The sequence below is a fragment of the Opisthocomus hoazin genome, chromosome 5 (assembly GCF_030867145.1).
Source record: "Opisthocomus hoazin isolate bOpiHoa1 chromosome 5, bOpiHoa1.hap1, whole genome shotgun sequence".
Classification (NCBI taxonomy): Eukaryota; Metazoa; Chordata; class Aves; order Opisthocomiformes; family Opisthocomidae; genus Opisthocomus; species Opisthocomus hoazin.
In genome coordinates this window covers 31,325,059-31,345,365 of record NC_134418.1, presented here as the reverse complement: position 1 = coordinate 31,345,365, position 20,307 = coordinate 31,325,059, and the positions used below count along the sequence as shown (strand labels likewise).

The window sequence follows — 20,307 nt, the reverse complement described above, 5'->3', positions numbered from 1 at the left end:
GTCTCTGTCGGGTCAGAGACTACACATACTTATTAATGGCCAGTAATTAGATAATTGTCCACCATAAGGACACACCATTACTTCCACTGACAGCAGAGAGATTAATGCTGAGAACATATGGAAAAAAAAAACACCTCTTAGCAGAAATGACTGCTAAATCGCAAATTATTGGTAAATTAGCTTACAGCATTAATGTGTTTTGACACATTTTCCAAGAGCTCAGTAGCTTTCTTGCTATGTGACCCATGAAGATTTTCTTACTGTCCCTCTCAAGACAGGTGTCCTCTGACAACCGTGCTCATGGTATCACAAGGGATTCCTGATCCCCAGGGCAACAGCACAGCTTGCCGTGACATTCACTGGGTGCCAAGTGGCTTCAGACTTCAATATATGGTTTAGGAAGCTAAGCTGAAGGACGCACAGTTGATGCCCCTACTTGCAAGATGAAATTATCTCCGCAGTCATTTCTGTTTGGCTTCCTATTTTTCAGGTTACATGCTCAAGAGGCTTTAGCTAGCAATCTTTTATTTAATTAAGATGCTGATCTAATTTTTCAAAAAAGGAAACAGAACATCAATGTAGCTTGGGGGGAAAAAAAAAAAATAATCTTCCTTACTGATTCTTGCTAGACTTGCAAATTGCTGCCTGCTCTATGGTGAGAGATTACTGTGGAGCAGGGAGGGATGACACCTCATGAAGCAAATGGGGCAATGGCAGAAATTACTATTTTATTTCAGTTACATGATTCCCCCAAAAGCCGGTAGCTCTAGCTATTCCTGAACAGCTACAATATAAAACAAACTGAAGGGAAGGTCACAAAGCTCTCCAGCTGAGGAGGAAGGAATGCCAGTCATTAAGATATGTCCTTACTATATTAAGGACCAAGTAGGACCGTTAGTGCTCTTTAGCTGACAGGCATAGGCATTTCGCTAGTTACTAAGCCATTAGCATATTATAAAAATATAACCATGAGGATAGCTCCACACAACAGTTTGAGGATTAAGCCGCTTATGACCTTCAGGTCAACATTTCCATGTTCAGTATGAAAAGCCCAGTGGAGTTTCCCTACAGTCTGGGGAGGTATAAAGGACAAGTGCCACAGGGCAGAAACAGAGATTGCAATTATTATTGTTATTTTTAAGCATCATCATCACAGTCATTTTTTCTTTCGATATTTTTAAACTCATTATTTTTATTATGTAATTTAGAAAAAACAAGGGGTCCCCAAACAACACTAATAACTCTTATTTCCATCAATTTCCATTCCCTTCCATGAGAAGGGAAAAAAACAGGGGTAAGAAATTCAGATTAAAATTTGCAGCATCTCTTTCATTTTGAACTCCTCCTAGAGCACAAAAAAGATGAAATTTTTCTGAAGACAGAGGTGAGAAGAAAGAATAAAGGCAAGAGGGAAGGAATGAGTGGGCAGCAGTAACATCTTCGTTCTCTCCCCCCCAAAAAAAAGTTTCAGAAAAAACTCAAAACCACCTGTTAAAACAAAAGTGGAACAACCTGCATGAGCAAAGGTCACTTGTTTTCCTCTTACATTTGACCTTCTAGAAAAAAGGAGCTGTCACTCACCATTAGACAGCCTGCCTAGCAGCTGTCATATTTAAAGGCGTAGCAGTGTCTGCAGAACTCTGCCCGCCTCCCCTGGTTTCAACGCATCTGCCGCAGGAACAGGCTCCGCTCCGAAAGCCCTGCCAGTCTCATTCGGTTACCCCATGCTCTCAGCAGCACTAATGGTATTAGCTCGCACATTATGCCTGTGGGTCAGAACTGGCCGGTATCCAGCCAGCCTGAAAAACAGAGTGAGCGGGCAGGTCTGCCAGTAAATGGCAAGGCAGACATGGCCACGGTCTGACTGTACAAGGTGGTTAGCGCAGCAATTTACACAGATAATTTCTGGGTCTATATTTGGAAGGCTAAATTCAGTGATGGCCATAATTCAATGATGGCGCTGCTCCTTCTCTCACCTTCCAGATATGAAATGTCTGAATCTGGTGGAAAACACATACAGGGAAGTATTTTATGTTTGACTTGGTTTTAAAACAGAAACTTTTGTTGGAATTTGATCTATTTGGACTTTGCTTGTATTTAATAAAAAAAAAAAAAAAAAGAATGATTGAATGAATAACCTCTGAGAAGAACAGCCCCAAAAGGAAACGTCAGCATGCACAGTACCATGCACAGGACTTTCTGCATGAAGGATCAGATGCCCATCTGAGTCTCATCTGGTTTGGGATTAAGCATAGATTTGGCATAGCATTGATGCTGACCTATAATATTCCAGATTAAAGAGTTCAAAATAAAATCCGATTCAAAAGCTGCCTATTCTTATGCAAGTCATTTAAGAAAAACAAAAAGCTAGCACTTGTTCCTTTTTTAATCTGTTCAAAGAGAACAAGGAATAGAGTGGAGAACACACACAAAGAAACGTAACTCAGAAATATCCCGATTTGTCCCATATCCTGTAATAAAGAAACTTTCTCTACTTCTTTCGTCAGCAGGGCAGGGGGAATAAGAACACAGAGAACCTGGAAAGATTTGATCCAGAGTTCTGGAACGGTAAGAAATACTCCCAGAGACTTTTGATTTCACAATGGCACCACTAACTACTGCAGCAGATCTTCAGAAGTGTGTGATAACACATGACTAAGCACTAGGTACACCGAAAAAATAAATATTTTGTATTAGCCAGAAAAATATATCTGCTCAGGTAAGTCTATTATCTTAAAAACTCAGGTGTGTGTGCGTTTGCACAAGAAACTCCATACCCAGGGTCATGCCAAATGTCCAGGTATCACTTTCAACCCCGTTTCACTCTCATATCTCAATCTCTGAAGCAGAGCCACCACTCTGCAGCCAAATAGCTGTCTCCAGCACTACTCAAAAGAGCTTTTTTTGAACATTTTTTTAAATTATGTCAAAAAGCTGTATTTTTAAGCAAAACAAATTAAGATTTCAAAACACCCTATCTTGAAAAAGATAGTATCATATAATTTTGCAATTTCTAGGCTTTCTCGAGAGCAAAAGACAGTATTTTTCTGCATTACGAATTGCTGACAGATGTTCTCCCCTCTGTTGCTAAACAAGTCTTGACAAAAATACACTCAAGTCTTAATAGAACCGGGTGTACCCTAAGTAGGTTTTCCATTTGATCTGCTGGACGCCCCATAGGCTTTTTTGTCTGCTTGTTCTAGCACAATGCACGTTTAGTACCACAACAGTGACAGCTGACAACTGTTTTTCCTGTTTGCAAAAGCTTTACCATTCAACTTGAACCAAAAGCATTTGTCATGTTGCACGGCAGTGAAGTAGATTTAATCAGATGAGGCCACTAGCGTTGTCAGTGCCGGGCTGAAAGAATTTGGTAGAACAAAAGCTGGATTTATCTCTCTGGGAGTCTGGGCAGGGAGCAGCAGTGTATCTTTGTGAAGGCACAAGGGGGAATTTCAACAGGAGAAGCAACTGAATACAAGAGAATATTTTCATTACAGTTGAGCCAGAAAATAACTGTTCTTAAGTGACCAGCGGGATGCTCCTGCCAGCTGACAGCACCATTGTCAGAATTTTGACAACATAAAGTGAACGTTCATGTCCCTCTTTCAAGTGTTACCAAGATGCAGGAGGATACCTTCTGTGCTCTGCTGCTACATCATTATATTTCCAGAAACACACACACATCACCTGATATCTGGTCACATTCAGCAATAAATCTGCAAACAATTAACCAGACTGGATGAGAGTCCCCACACTGCAGAGACGATCCTCCAAAATATCCTACTAGGACTTCGAATTCCTTAGAAGTCATAACAAAGCATGTTGTAGCTCTTCTGGCTAATATGTCAGAGACCACACTCAAAAAAAAAAAAAAAAAGTGCCATCACACCTCTAAAAGAAAGCAAGCCTTCATCATTTTGCACACCCAACAAGACAATATTTCTTACTCTTTGTATTCTTCTGGATGATAGAGTCATTCCAGAAGATTTACACAGGTAACTTAAGTTCAAAAGAGAAATAATAAACCCATACACACAAAAATCAAGTTGGAGGCTTGCAACATTTCAAACTCATAACAGTGAGGGGAAAAAACCCACAGCTCCAACTTAGGAGCTTTGCTGCTTTACATCAGCCTAATATGGTCTGCTCATGAAGTCCTATCTTGTTAAGAGGATGCTGGTGCAAGAGGAAGGAGCCCCACAACTAAGACGGTTTAGAAAGTCAAACTGCGGTTCTGAACTGCTACAAATTAGCATAGGGGAAAGGACTAGAAACACAACTTCTCTTAAAATTAGAATGTGAGACACAACCTGAAAAACAAGGCACCCAAATTAGAGAATATCCTATGTGATTATCTAATATTCTCATGTGAAGATTCACAGTTTTACACCCGCATCAGAGAGAGAACAGGAAACCAAATATTTTTAGTTAGCAAAAGAGTGGACACTGACGATGTTGCCTTGATACCCTCCTGCATCATTTTAAAGTGACAGTTTAAATCTCCCCGAGGTTTCATTAACTGGCTGCCAAAGGTCAGAGAGAGAGGCGCCTGGATTTTGTTTAGACTACGCTGGTAGAGCTGGTTCTTTGGCACAACACAGCCCAGTTTTTGGCATTGTTATATTGAAAGCTGCCTACAGTACAGTAATGAATTGGAGTTCAGCTCTGCATGAAGTGTTTCAACATTCACTCCAACTGTGCTCAAGGAATTTCCCATTTGCTTTTTTCCGCTAATTAGAGTGCCACTGGAACAAAGCACAGCCTTTTGAAAGATGCAACGCGTCCTCAAGTTCTGCAAAGTCAGGGAGAGGCACGGGATATTTGGATCCACTCAGAAGATAACTCCTACCTGCACAAATCAGGTTTTAAGCAGGAAAATATTTATTAAAGTTAAATAACTTTTAGAATCTTTTTCTAACTTGACAACCTATAGGCACCAATATCCATCTAGACTTAATCTAGTCCTTAATCCAGGAGACACGACAGTTAGGGGAGCTGATGAACGTGCAGTTTGTTAAGAGAGCTAACTCACTTTCGTAGACGTCTGCCTTGACTGGCATACGTTTCATATGGACGCGTCTTCAAGTACACTGAGGCAGAACACAATACCTGAAGCAACTCCTCCGAAGTGGCTTGCAGAAAGTGTGCATTTAAAAATCTGTTATAAAGGCTCCATGTATCATTTAAGTGTTTGGAGCCTCACCGCACCTGCAGACCATTCAGCTTCTGAACCCAGGCCCACCAAAACAGTGCTCACATTTATAACGCAACAGGCTCAGCAACTTCTGTAGGTTTATTCTTTATTTCAAACCAGATAAACTGAATTTTAGAAGAAACATCAGAACCACTTCAGAAACACCTTGCCATTTAATTTATCCTAAACAGCCAAAAAGCCACCTAAGATCTGACATTTTTTAAAATGACTTAGAAAATGTGGAAATCAGACGTCTGCATTCTTGTGTGACGCCATAACCATGGTATGCTTTATTAGCATCCAAGGAAAACACTTGCTGTGCTCCTGGTTGTGCAGTGCCACATGTCCCTCTGGTTTCAGCTGCACAGCAGGTGAGTCGCAGAGCAGTAGCACAGGCCTGAGGGTCTGATCCTCTTGCCACTAACCTTGCCAGGGGAATATTTCCTGCTGTCTCTCATTCCCTTCTGAAGCAGATGAAGCCTTCAGCACTCCTCAATAAGTATTCTCTTGTCAACAGACATCCTGCATCACTCTTTCTGGTTGCACTAATTACACAGCCTTCTACAATAATACACAAACCACTACATTTATTTGGGATACTCAGCAAATCATGATAATCATAATGCAATTTAATTCAATACCTTTAGATTGAAAAACAATCTGATTTCCCATTTAATTATTTTTTACACTTGCAATAACAGCTTTACACTCAAAAAACACACATTATAAGAAAGACTTGAAATATAGTTTCTTTGTTGCTTTGCTTTGATGTTCTATCAGTTAATATGTTATGCTGTATTTCAATAATAAGACAATTTTTTATATCTGCTTTTTAAAGTATAGGAAACTAATAACTGGTCAATTAAATTAGGGCTGTCAATTTTTATATAACAAACACAGAATATTAAAACACATCATTTTAACCAATATTAGTTTTCATGGCCTGGCTGGCTGAACTGGTATTTGAACAGTAGACTTCATTTCTGCTGCAGTACAAACAAGTATTGATTTATAAGCCTTTATTTCTTTTTCAACTTGATAAAAATTTATAAAGTTCTTACATTATTAATGAACTGTAATGTTTCTGAAAGTGAAATTTTTTCTAGAAGAAAATAGCAGCCAGCCTAGCAGGGGGAACAACTAAAACTAAAAGCTGAATTTCTTGCAGCTGTTTTATATCATCAGTAAATTGGCATCAATACCAAAAAATGCAGTAGGCTTACCCCTAAATGCATGAATTGAGACTTGGGATGGGAGAAGCAAAGAGAGCAAGAATAATATCAGTAAGGTAATAACCACTACAACCGCATCTCTCCTTAGCATACAAGATGTATTTTATTTTACCTCTGTCAATAATTTAAAAATCTGCAAGCAGGTCAGGTTTTGTAGACTCAACACCAGAATTTCAGAAGCCTTTTCAGAAGTGTAGCCAAAATCCCATGCCAGCCCTTGGGGAATCTCAGAAGAAAGTGATGTGAAAGGAGACTGCAAGCAAAGATGGCAAACAAGGAGCAAAGGCAGACAGGTAGGAAGAACAGTATCGGGCCAAAAAAGCCAAGAAGGGATTAAGCTGACAAGGTTTTATTTCCCTTGAGAAATGAGAAACAGGAGCAATTCTGCCAAAGTCACCAACTGCACCAAACTGCAGTGACAAGAGAACTGCGTGCTTTCCGTGCAAGCCAGGCATGCACACCAAACTCCCTTGTGTCTAGTACGTTATTTTCCATTCCTCTCCACCCAGAAATGCACCATCTTCACAGTTTAAAAAAATCTTTTGAGTATGCAGAATTAATCTTAATGAATCTCCTCTTAAGCTAACATTAACACTGCAAACAAAAATGTAACTGACAACACAGAATTTCACAATAGATTTTAAAAAATGAGAAGGGAAAATATTCCTCTAAAACTAATTTCCCCAACACTACTACTTCTGTTCCCTTTATATATTTTTTCAGCACTGTGAAAACAACTGGGACTTGAGAGTACAGCTGCTTTCCATAGTGTTTCAGAAATTAAACTTCTGATCTGTATTGGCACAGAAACCCGCCCAAATAATCAAATCTCATCTTTATCCAGTCGAAAGCAGCACAAGAATGACAGTTCGTCTGTCTTCTCAGACACTTCTCTTTCTTTAAATCCCTTAATTATTGATTTCTTAATCACAATATTAATTTTCTTTTAAAAGAAATGTAATTTCTCTTTTTTTACTAACCCCTGATACTCAGGAAGGAAACAACAGCGTACGGAAGTTTTGTTCAAGTCCCAAGCATTGCCCTCATTCTGATCCCAAAAAACTGTGACTGATTCCAGCAAGCAATAGAAGCAGCACTGCATGTTCTGAAAAATCTTACCGAACACCTGCAAAGACCACATGTATTTGTATGTCCTTCTGAGGGACAAGCTACCAAAAAATGAAAACTTCATTTCTCAAAGGCTGCAAGAGTCTATCAGGCTGCACTGGACATATGCTATTGTCAAAACAAGGTCACATTCCTATTCCAGCATATAGCAGCTTTGCACCTTCTGTAGACTTCCCTGCATATGTATTCACACATCTCAGCTTGCCATGCAGACCTATCATGCAAAAAGATTATATTTTCCCATTTGATATAAATTCTTCCTTCTTGCAAGCAGAAGGAAATAGTAGGCTACCACAGAGCAGTATGTGCAGTCGATGGTCAAAAGGATATGCATGCAGTTATTTACAAAGAATAAACACACCTACATCTCTCAAACATCTCTTTTAGACAACCTCCTCACAATCAATAAAGGGAAGCCCTAATCTCACACATCAGACAATGGCTTTACTTTTAGATTTAACACAAATTTCTTCAGCAATGTTCTGTGTTCATTGAGAAGAAACCTCCATTAGAATTGGTCAAGAACTCTCCCACAAAATAGTCAGAAAATTCAGATTGGTTAAAACTAGCAGATTTTCATCTCATTCTTCAGTTTCGACAAACTAATCTACTCCTTCCTGACAGACTTGGGAATGGTTGCGTGCACTGAAGACAGCTACACAGGAAGAGGCAATGTGGTAAACAAACAGTTGCTTAATTGTTAGTGAGGAAGATTAACTTTTACCTTTATTTTGCAACTCTGGAATGTCTCCAGGGTCTCTTCCACATTGCTTGTCAACATCTAGTTGAAAGACACGTGGTTTTCAGGTCACACAAAAATCATTCCTTCTCCAGATCTATCCCTTCTAATCTCACCCATCAGCCCTTAGTAGATACAGATATAAATTTCTCCCACTATTGTTTGGGGGGTTTTACCCCTTTTATTTAATCAGTGTAGAATAGTAAACAGAGTTTGAAATTTATCAGGCACGTGGTCCTTATTGGTTTTGGTGTAATATTAGAAGCCTGAAACTGAACTCCAAATGCTCCAGAAATAAATTTTAAATTCAGAAGAGCTGTGTTCTACAATGTTACCGCAGGAGAAGAGTTCGTCATAGCAGAATCCAGGATGGAAGCTGTCTCTTTCTACATGAATATTTTCACCTCAAAGTCCTCACTGATGATGGGACGATGGGACAAAGCTTATGTGTTTTTAACTCTGCCAGTTTGGCTAATAAGAGACATACGCCTCTCCCCAGGTCCTCTTCCTCTTTTGTCTTTCTGCTTTTACAACCCCAGGACAAGTACTTGAGTGTGCAGGCATTCCGGTATCCAGCGTTACCCTCCCAAAGTCTCCTATTGTTCTTCCAAACGGTACCTTTGTGCACCTGAACATCAGTGAGGATATGCAGACACCTCTGCCCTGGGAAAGAAATGTTCCAGGCCATGCGGCTCCTTTCCAGTTCAAAATATTTCTTAAAGATATTTAGTAGTCATTGCAGGTCCTGGAGCACTAATATGATACAACATAAAACATTAGTTAAAACAGCAAACACCTGCACTCTGAATATTTTAAAGCATCACTTGACACAAGTGACACAGAACAGGACACAAAAGCCATGTGAAGCGCTTATGCACAAACTGCATTGAAACACACAAATGAAATTAAAGCATGGTCAGAAGCGTTGGGCTGTCCGAGAGCAAATCAAAAAAGTAGGATAGTGACTAAATATAAACCAGCCCAGGTCACCTGCAGTCTCATCTATAGCTCTCCACTGTCAAGTCAGTATATCAGCAGAAAATCTTCCCCTAAGTTTTCCACTTATTCAGAAGATTCCTTATTCCCCTCCTCTCCTCATCACCCCAAAGGCAAAATGCTTTGGTTTCTATGTTGCCGAGGCACATACAGCCACTGCAACACAGGTACTTCAATAAAAAACGACTACTGTCTCCCCAGCCCACCTCCTACAATAGCCCTGACTGGAAAAGAATGACAAAGCTATTTTCCAGCAACTGTAAGACTTTCAAAATTTGGTTTCGGGTAGGGTCGTGTCCCATTCCCGCTCCCTCCTCCTCCAAAGCACAGAATTGCCCTGGCATCCCCGCATTCTGCCCAAACACAGGTCTTCATTCAAAAGGAGAGTCCTGCTTCTACGAACATTGGTTAATACGTGGAAGAGGTCAGTCATCGACCCAAAAGAAGTTTCCATTCCATCTGAGGAGATAAGTAACTCTGGGTGTCCCACACCTTAAATTAGTGTCCCAACCCCAGTTTACAGAAATTGAGGGGTTAATAAAAAGTCACCATGTTTTTTTGCGTTTTGCACCAAATTAAACCAAAAATCTGATCCAAAGTTCACAGATTAGTACAACTCTTCTATCAACTATAATAGTTTGGTCCTTATAACCTTTTAATTATTTTTTACTCTTTAAAATGCATGAAAATTTCACATCACCTTTAAATATTTATTGACATTTTTTGATTAATATTTCGTGATTATTTTAAAGAATACAGTACTTTTTCATAACACTTCTGTTAAGTACAAAATGGCAATTCTATATTCTTAGGTATGCTCTCAGTACAATGAAAAGGAATTTTTAATCTTGTACAGACTATAAACATTGTCTACTGCAGAGAAATAATACATTAAGGATGAGTTTTTTCAAAGCTATTTAAGTGATTATGGAGCCCACACAGTTCTCATTTAAATTAATAGAAATTGCATGTCTGAATCTCTTCAGCAATTTTGAATACTTCCTTATGCTATGAAAGATTTCCCCAGTTTAAGGGTAGTAAGTTTAGAGTAATAAATTGATAACATATTATCTCTGATGTACAATAGAAAGAAAGCAGAAGTAAGCATTCATTTTTTTTTAAGATGCTGCAATCATTGTTTTCTACTTACAGAAAAAAAAACTCCCATATAGTACGCTAACTTTTGCAAAGCTCTGTAAACATAGGAGCACAATAAAATTTTTAAACTGTCTCACTATAACACTTAACTACTTGCTTTCCCTTTCTACTTACCATCTTTCATCTGCAAAACAAATGATGTCCAACCTAGATAAAGCAAATAAAACACAAATTTCTGAACTGCACGTTTGGTCTAACCAGTTCAGATAGCAATATCTTTTCCAGCCTTCTCCCCGACTCTTTTAAAGGTCTTTTACAGGTGCCAGAGATGTAACAGCGTAATAGCAGTGCTGTAATTCAGATCGCTTTAAGGAAATTTGGTCCACAAATGGCTGAGACAGTAAGGTAAGACAGGTGCAAGTTCTTTCCATGATGTTAAAACAATCAGTGCACCCAGTGTTGCTTGTTTACGTACAAACAGCCCTGTATCTTGGAAAAAAAAAATCCACCTGTTCAAATCTTTCATTTAAAACAATCTTTTATATTGCCATAGATGGTTCTAAATATTTATGCTTCTTAGCAGACAGGTATATGGAGAGCCAAACAGAGAACAGACACTTTAAAAAAAGAGAGTTAAACAAAATTATTACAAGTCCAACACATTTTTATTTGAAAAGATGTCTTTGGTCTACATTTCTGAAACATTAGGGTTATCATTTAACCAGCAATTATCTTCCCATGGAAAAAAATTTAATTATTTTCTTTCCCAAGGCCCAAATATATGACAAGTTAATATAATTGTGACTGCACAGCTCTAAAAGCCATGTTTGAAGACTTCACATGCCAGACATCCTAACAGTCAACTAGCAGGCCTGAAACAGCCTGAAAAAGCCAGCTGAAATTGTAATAGCAGCTTAAGACATTTAGAAGCTAAACTATTAATGATCAAAACGCCTCACACATATTGCCCCTTCTCACAAAAACCTGCGAGTCAGCATGCAAACATTATCAGTCCGTTACAAACAGGGCAGGCTCATCAGGATTTCTTCCTTTTATCCAGTTTAAGTTCCATTCTTAATATTTCATCTGTCTATGAGTCACAGTCTAAAGCAGAACAAATCAACCTAGCTTAAAGCCAGTAAATTGCAACAGAGGCTAAAACTGAGCAGTTTGATGAAGTAAGCATGACTGTCTCAACTAGCTTGGAAATTGTAACACCAAACCACCTTCACCTCACTCGGGGCTTTGTCTAGGAACACTTTGTTGATCAGCAGCAAAAGCTTTGCATCAGGTTTTAGATATTCCAGACTTCAAGGGTTTCTATGTTAATTCTCACTGAAGCAAGGAAATATGTAAACAGTAGCTAGAATATTGTAACTAATGCAGATTACAGATGGCTTGCATTCTTTGCTCTCAAGAAATGCTAAAGATTCTCCTATATTTAAGGACATTCTCTTATCTTGTAGTCATAACAAGTAGTAGTCATACCCAAGTATTGGGGGGGGGGGGGGGGGGGAATAAGCATAGAAAACAATTCTTCAGAAAATGCAAAGTGTGGGGGGAAAAAAAAAAGAAGATAATTTGAATATGCTGTGCTACAGTGGTCACTACCAACACGCCCAAAAGAATTAACATGGATGTGAAACATCAGGATGTAGATAGACAGTAGGGAAAACAGTGAAACTACCTACATGTTGCCAGAGGCTGTTAACTACATGATCAAAAAAAAAAAAAAAAAAAAGTCTTTGATGGATACACGTCATGTAGCCTGTAAAACTTGCAGCCATTCTTCCTCTTGCTTAGGCTGCAGCAATTAAGACTCAAGGTATAGGACACTGAGACGGGATGTTCTCAGCCACAGGAAGAGTATGACAAGCAGATGACTGACCAGATACTAATACCCTTCAGACAGCAACTACGCGCAGACATAACCAAGTTTTGCTTCCATAAAATAAAGGGAGGTCAAAAAAATCCTGGCTGAGAGATTTTCCCCACCTTTCATTAAGACCAGAGCATCCTGGACTTCAAAAACTTCCTTCTGAATTCAGACAGCTAGTGAAAATGGCAGGTTTTCAAGAAAATGCATTTAGTCTAAAATGTTCTGGCCACCATTAGTGCAGATGGTTGCTGCAGTCCCTACTCTAATGCACGGGAAGCTTCGCTGCCTGACTCACGCTCCTTCCTCTTCCTTCAGACAGAAGGGCCTCAAGTGTACATCCTCTCTTCACTGTTTTATCCTCTTCTTCATAGACAATATAATAGCTTGTATTAATGGGCAATGCAACACATTTTACTCAGGATTGCTGAGAAGTGGTTTCAGTAACATGATGACAGATCAAACGACTGCAGTCATTCAGGCACCACTCAGATAGAGGTCAAAAATTTGTCGAAATTAAGTAAGATGCACCTATCACTCTAAACTCATACAGATGAAGTAGGAAAAAGATCCAACATCTTAAATGTTTTGATTTCCCCCCCGCCCCCGTGATTAGGGGAAAAACCCAAGAGAAATCATAAGATAAAACCCTTGCACGGTGTTAAGATCTTTTCAGAGAACCACCACCAAAGATTATACAAAAAACTCTTATAAATTGGCAATTATCAATAATTCATAATGGAATGATTGCCTAAAAATCAGCAAAACCAGCCAGAGGTGACGAAGAATCAGATACGGACGTTCTTAAGACTCAGATCCTTAGAAGCTAAAATCCAGCTCAAGCCAGTGAGCCTGTGTGCATTCTGCACTCCAAGCTCACGCTTCCCCGCATCAGGTCTAAGTGAGTCTAGCACTTTACCTGGGCCCAAGTAAATGTCACACACTACAGGCACTAAAACCCAAGCAAAAAGAAAAAAACCACCCCACAAACAGTAGATTAACTTCACAAAGTTAAACATATTCAAAACCATTTTTATTTGCTACTCAACGATGATTCTCTTGGAATGACAAAAAGAGGCAAGGGACAGGAGAAAGACCTTGGGAGTCATTCCTGCGCTTCACACACTTCAGGGCTGGACACCCCTCGGCCCCCGGCACCCAAACTATCCTCCATGCTTTGTGCTGGACAGAGAGCAGAGAGGCTTGGGGGGATCACTCACACTCCCTCAAGGTACAGAGCTGTATAGAAACAACAGTAGGAAAGACAAGATATTTTCGTATCCCTTTGGGCAAAAGGAGACATCTCCTGCAGCGGCATACGCTATGCCATAGGAATTCCAGTAGCTGCAGCTCTACATTATTAGTGAGTCATTTCAAAGACTAGAAATAGAAACCTTTCCCTTTTAAGCACCTGTAGACCATTACCTGATATTACTATGGAACACTAACAGCTGAACACCGCTCACCTCCCAGAAGAAAAACTCTTTTTCAAAATTAAACCAATAATTTGTTCCATAGTACACCATAATTTGTGTATGCACTCCAATTGCCTTTCGATCAATCATTCAGAATCCATTTGACAGAAAAAAAATAAGGACAGAGCTGAAACGCTTTACCTTCCTAAACAACATACAGCAAAGAACCTAATGTGTCAACTGAGGGGAGCCAACAAGTGTGTGAATGCCTGGGAGCAGCGAGCACTCAGGGCAACAGAGGAGCAAAGGAGGGAGCCAGGGAAGGTGACCCACTGAAACAAGCCTCACCAATGCGAGAAGCACTTTAACAGATTTAACTGTATTTAAAAAGATTTCTGCTGTCTCTCCGAATCAAAGCAGCAGGTCTATAAAAGCTGAGGAGCATCCTAACTGACGTCTTCCTTTCCAGGCATGCAACCTATACCGGGGTCCCTGCAGCACCGTCCTCAGTGGTTCCCTGCAGCACACATCACTCGCACCCGTGACAGCAAGGAAGCGTGCAGAGCATCCAGTGGCGGCTGTGCTTCACCCAGCAAGGAGAATTTCGAGGCAGATACACAAGAGGCAGCAGCCGGAGCTGCAGAGCATCAAGCTCCATCCTGGAGGACCAGTTATACCTTTTTGTCTTTATGACCATTAGATCAGAACCACAAAGCAAACCGCGGTATGAAATCAGCCCAGCCGGTCTGCGGGTATACAGATGTATCAATAAGAGCTCTCTATAAATGCAGGCAATTAAGATTTTAAGTCACTGTCGCTATTTAAAAAGACTGAGAAATGACGAGTCCATAACGCCATGTTTACTTCAGCTCAAATCATAACATTGATTTCTCTGCTTACAAACCAACTCTTGCATCAATTCATCTTTTTAAAAATTGATAAATACTTATTTCTAGCAGTGATCAACTTTCTGTTCAAGAAATAAATAGAAATAGAGCCCTTAAATAGGTGCTTCCTGTATAACATCAAAAACATCCTGAAAACTACATTTTTCTATATAAGGCACAATATGCAAAATTCCTTTGCAGCTAATTGCGTAGTTTCCCTCTAGGCAGATGACAAATGTAAGCCGTAACGGATTTATTTTAAGTAATCTGCATGTGTTAAAATCTCACCACTGCCCTATGCCGTTTCCCAGAAAAACCAAGAAGAAATAGCATTAGGTTCTCTCTCCAGAACTTCAAAGAGCAGATGGGACAATACCCCATGGAGATATTTCTTTTGCAAATGAAAGAAAATATACTGCCATCAGTGAAGCTCAAGAACTTATACAGGACTACAGGTCTCCTACAACCTCAAACCTGTGCTGAGCCACAAAATAAAAATCACAATAGAGCTCAAATATCTTTAACAGTGTGTGTTCAATCAGTGTACTGTAGGTCAAAATAAACCTAAAGGATCAGCATCTTATGCTTTCTTTAACACACGAAAAATGCCTTTAGACTCAAAATAGTCATCTTGATAACCAAGGTTTTCAAGACTTCTGAAGTTTGCAGAAAATGTTCAAAGTTCCTTTTTTTTCCTAAATTAGGTACGTTGTTTGTTTTGAAGTTCTCTCTCCCTTACTTTCCAAAATGAATTTTCAGAGTAAGCTAAGAGATGGTGAGCCAAATTTTCTATTTTACATATATATGTACATGTGCGTGTATGTATTTTTTAAATGTATATAAATACATATTTTTAAAACTTATTTGCTTCTTCTCAAACCGCAATGCAAAGTTTGGAAAAAGCGTGACGTGAAAGCTTTTGTCAGGAAAGAGCGGGAGAAGATGAAGACGTCTCAAATAAGTTGAAATGAAATTTCAGAGAAAACAAAAAAAATTTCAAGCTACTAGTTTAATAAGCAAAGACATCTGCAACCTGAAACAAAACAAATTCTATAAATGTCTCTGAAATTTAACCTATGGGCCCAGGTGAAGGTCAATGAAATTACACAGGAAGGCAGTCAAGTGGCAAGTCTCAGTTTCTAGTTTCACTGCAAAGGTTGAAGATGGGATGGAGAAGAGGTGTTGGGGGGGTGGGGAGGCAAAAGGCTGTCTCTGGAAGTAGAACAGGTGTTCTGCTGAGAAGCTAAAATGGCACAGCTAGCCAAGCAAAAATACTGATCTCCAATTGTCACACAAAAATTACTGATATTCTTTCAAATAGAAACTACCGAAAAATAAATTCATTGCGGATAATGATGACAGCAGACTTGGCTGAAAGGAGACCCAATTTTCGCCTGTCCGGAGGGGAAGACAGCGCCAAGGGAGGCTAGCAAGGCTCAGCGCCCCGCGCACGGCCACACACCCCGTGCTGGAACCGTCCTGCGAGATCACGGCGGTCACGCAGACAGACAGAACCAGGTTCACACTCCGAGCGTGAGGTTTCCCTCTGCAGCAGCCACACAGCCAAAGCTGCCGAGCTTTGTGACAAAAGCGGGAATACATGCTGAAAAGCAATGGATTAAAAAAAAAAAAAAAAAGGCAGGCAACAGAATCACATTGACATGACTGGTATGTATTTTGTACCATCATAAAACTAACACAATTTATAATAAGATGTTAGAGACAAGATAATAAGAAAAAAATATCTTAAACAGTCTGACTAATTGGTATGCATCATGACCCACTTAAGAGGCCTAACTTATAATTAAAGTTGCTGAACGGAGTTTAAGAACTTTCTGTTCTATGTAATTAACCAGCCTTGATGAAGTTGTTCTAGGGAAACAAAAATATTTTTCTTCCAAGCAGACAGATGTCCCACAGATCTACACTACCTCCTCAGTCTATTCTCCTAAGGAAGGGCTAAAGTTATGAAGCTTAAAATGTAACTTTGTATATATGTATCAATTGGAATATCAGAGCTTATATAGTTCAAGGTAACCAATCTCTTTCCACTTGGTTGAGCACTCCAAACAAATGGGACGGAACTACTTCCAGGAGTTAAATCCTCCAAAACTTAAATGCCTAAGTAATTTTAGATTACAATACCGGCAGTCACAGGAGGAGAAGTGTGCATGCAATTATCCCCAATGCACAGAAATTACATATTTAAGTCCTTGTCAGAGCCTGCATTATCTTGTCATTGCTAAGACACAACAAAATTCAATGTCATATTTAACAGCTGGAGCGGTCTCTGAATACTAATTCATCACTGATGATGAAAAAAGGCTCTTCTCATAGTCACCCAAAATCAATATTCAGGATTTATGACCATAATTAAAAACCTTAGCCCCTTTAGCTGCACATGCTTACAAGTAAGTGTACTATAACATGAAGCACATTTGTCGGACAGGCTTACAAAGCACGTATCATCGAGCTAAGTATGGGGCGCGCACACTTCAAGTGTTCTGTTTGATATTGTATTTATATGGTCCCCTCATAAATGGCTGCAACACATCAATCTTCACAGAGCCCTGTGAAAAAGAAAGAAGTATCATCAACCCTCTTTTATCGAAACATTTAACGTCTTGTCCCAGGTCACACAGGAGATCTGCAGTGATGTGGGGAATGGCTCCTGGGATCTCAGAAATCCCATCTCAACATTCTGGCCACACCAGCATCCGTTCTCAGCCGTACTTAATACAACTAAATTACTGATGGCAACAAACAGCAGAATCTGACTTTCAGATGAGACAATTTGTACAATGAGTCAATCCATAACTTTTGTTTCCTTCAGACACTTAGATAGATGGGCTGTATGCCCAGCATGTTATAATAACCCTGAAAAGCTTTTGGCTCAGGCTGCAAACACATTAGCATTAACTTAAATCTGCTGCTTTGTTTACTATATGAGATATCTTCTTCTGCTCTACGCCCAAATGACAACAATTAGAGAGACCCAAGTACAGAACTTATGGAACAGTTTACAGCACGAGACTGAAGCTAACCATTAATACAAAATTTAGTGAACTTCAGCTGGTATTTATTCCTCCAGAGCATTATGGTCTGACAGTCACCTTTTTCCTTTCCTGTCATGGACTTGTCATGATTTACATTCAAAACCTTCACAAAAAAGTGATTCAAAAAGCATCAGAAACTGGGCCCTCTCCTGTTGCTTCTGAAACAGACTGACACGATTCCAGTCTTGTATCCGACTACAGATCACAGCAAAGCCACCGTTCATTTAAGCGGTCAGAGAGCAGGACAGGAAAATCGCCGAAAATTCTGCTTCTTTGGCTATTCAAACCCATTAGAGAGTCCATACAGCCATATAGGTACTACAGTAAATCACTCGGTGGGAGAGGACATCGTTCAGTAACAAGAGGCTTTTCTCTTTTTAGAGTTACAAATGTAGCAAGCCTAGGAGGGGTCTAATTACACTCAGAACACCCAAGAAACATTGGAAGTGATAATTTATTGACCAGATCAGTGTAGCCTAATGCACAGGCTGAAAAGACAAGTCAAGGATTGTATCCGGATCACTGAATTACCCACAGATGGCAGCAAGCCAATGAACTAATCTGACAAAACCGTAAGCAAGATTTATAATAAAGCCGTACTTTGCTTTTATCGGTTTTTAGTAAGATAAGAGAAAGGTATGATTTTTTTTATTTACTTGTTATTTTTAAATGCTCAGAAACAAGTTCAGGAATCGCTACCAAGAGACCCTGCTGGAATCCAGAGTCACTAATTACCCAGATGGGCAGCTACAGAGCCGATCCAAAAATCTACCCAGGCCAACGGAGCGCTTTTTATCAGTCACAGCAGCCTCCAGATGCAGCCCTACAATACCAGTGCTGACCTGACTAGTACTGGCTTACCCTTTCAACTCAAGCAATAATTACCATCAGGTGCCAACCCTTGCATGGCTCTGCCCTTTTGAAAGCTCATAGAGGTGGAAATAAGAATGACATACATTGCAAAAATAAAGTAGCGTAGAACACAGAATGACAAAAGAGCTTGTTTAAATGTGTTTTCTTGCTTTTCTATACTAACTAGCTCTTCTGCTTTGTGCTACCAAAAAAAGTGAAGGTTTCTGAGCAAAAAGCGCAACATGACTCACAAACCCCTTTTCCAGCAGCTGCTACATGCTATTTTGCTTCCAGTAACACCTCCACAAAGATCAAGCCCATTCTGCAGAAAAATAAGAGAAGCAAACGGCAACAGGAGTATTTCACAGACACGACTCTGCATAAAGTCACTGTTAGCAGTTTAAGCATGTTCTTAGAATGTGTTTTCCCTCTTCAACACTCTACCACAAAGAAAATCAGAGTAAAATAACTGAGACTAAATTAGGAAAGGTGAGTTTACATGACTGCCAGTTCCTCGCGCCCCCCCGCCCCGTACAAAACGATAGGAAGCTAAAAGCAGAGGTTAAAACAATCTGTATCTCCAACAGCTGACACGCCCAAGGGCCTGCCTTATTCCAGGCTCCATCCGCGGCTGCTGCACCGGCAGAACCCGTGCGCTGCTGCCAGCGAAGCCCCGAGACGGTGAAGCGTTCGGTAAAGCACCGCACACGAGCAGCCTCCACGTTCGGCTGCCTAGTGCCAGAAACGCTAACTGGTGTTGCTTGGTCACAGTATGAGGGGAATTACATAGGAAGCAAGGGACTTAACGTGCTTGTCTGCTATTCGAGCTCCACGAGGGGAAAGAAAGGAGAGGAAGAAAACCTCAGGAACTGAGGACATTTTGCTTCCCTCGAGCCCCCCGTTCATTTAAAGGGCAGAATCAGAAACCTCGCCAGTCTCCTCCAGCAACCCCCTCCCACCACACCGCGGGGAGGATTCCTCCGGGGCAGGTCTTCGCAGAACATACAGGAATTACTGGGAAGACGCGGCGTGACATCTGTCCATCAGCCGGCCCGCAGCAACGCGGGGTGCGGCCCCGCCGAGGCAAGCCCCCACACACACTCCGTGGGGTCCTTCCACAGCAGCGGGGAGTCCACCTGCCTCTGCCACCCCCCGACAGCCCCGGGGTGCCGCAGGCGAACCCCCCGCAGCGGGCGGCTCCAGCGGGGGCTTGCCGCCCGCCGCATCCCCCGGCCCCAGGGCAGGCTGCCCGCTGCCGCCCAGAAACGCAAGGTCCCATTACCCCTCCCTTCTGAAATTGTGCCGTTTGTTTCCTGCACAGTGCGGGTTCTGGGCTTGCCATCGATAAATACCAATAGGAAACAAAACAAAAACGCCACCACAGAAACACCAAACCCCACCCGACGAGCAGAACACCCGCTGCAGAGGGAAGGGGACTCCGAGTAACTTACGCACGGGCGGTTTTCCTCCCTCCGCGCCGCGTTTTCGGGAGCCGGCCTCCCTCCTTCCCTCCCTCCCTCCTTCCACAGCGCCGGGCTGCCGCAAGCCGGGGCGCAGCCCGCCCGCCCCCCGCCTTCCCTCCCTCCCGCCCTCCCTCTCCCTGGCCCGGCCCTCCCCTCCCTCCGAGCAGCCCCACGCCAAACCCCGGGCCCGCTCCTGCCGGGGTCCCGCCGCCCCGCGCGGCTCTCGGTGCTCGCTCTTGCTGGGGGAGCGGAGCCACGCACCACGGGCACGCACAGCTGGGTTTTATTCCCCCCCGCTGCCCCCCCCATCAGCCGGGAAAGGGGGTGCGAGCGCGACTTCGGAGAGCTCCAGGGCCGAGGGCCGGCGA

General features: G+C 41.3%; 1 protein-coding gene across 1 annotated transcript in view; it reads right to left on the bottom strand.

Annotated features, from left to right (window-relative positions):
- Positions 1 to 20,011, bottom strand: part of ANK2 (ankyrin 2) — a 365,935-nt gene extending 345,924 nt beyond the window's left edge. Inside the window, exon 1 of the mRNA XM_075420874.1 lies at positions 19,928 to 20,011. The gene's annotated coding sequence lies outside the window, so the exon portion shown is untranslated. The remainder of the gene's footprint in view (positions 1 to 19,927) is intronic.
- Between the last annotated feature and the right edge of the window lie 296 nt (positions 20,012 to 20,307).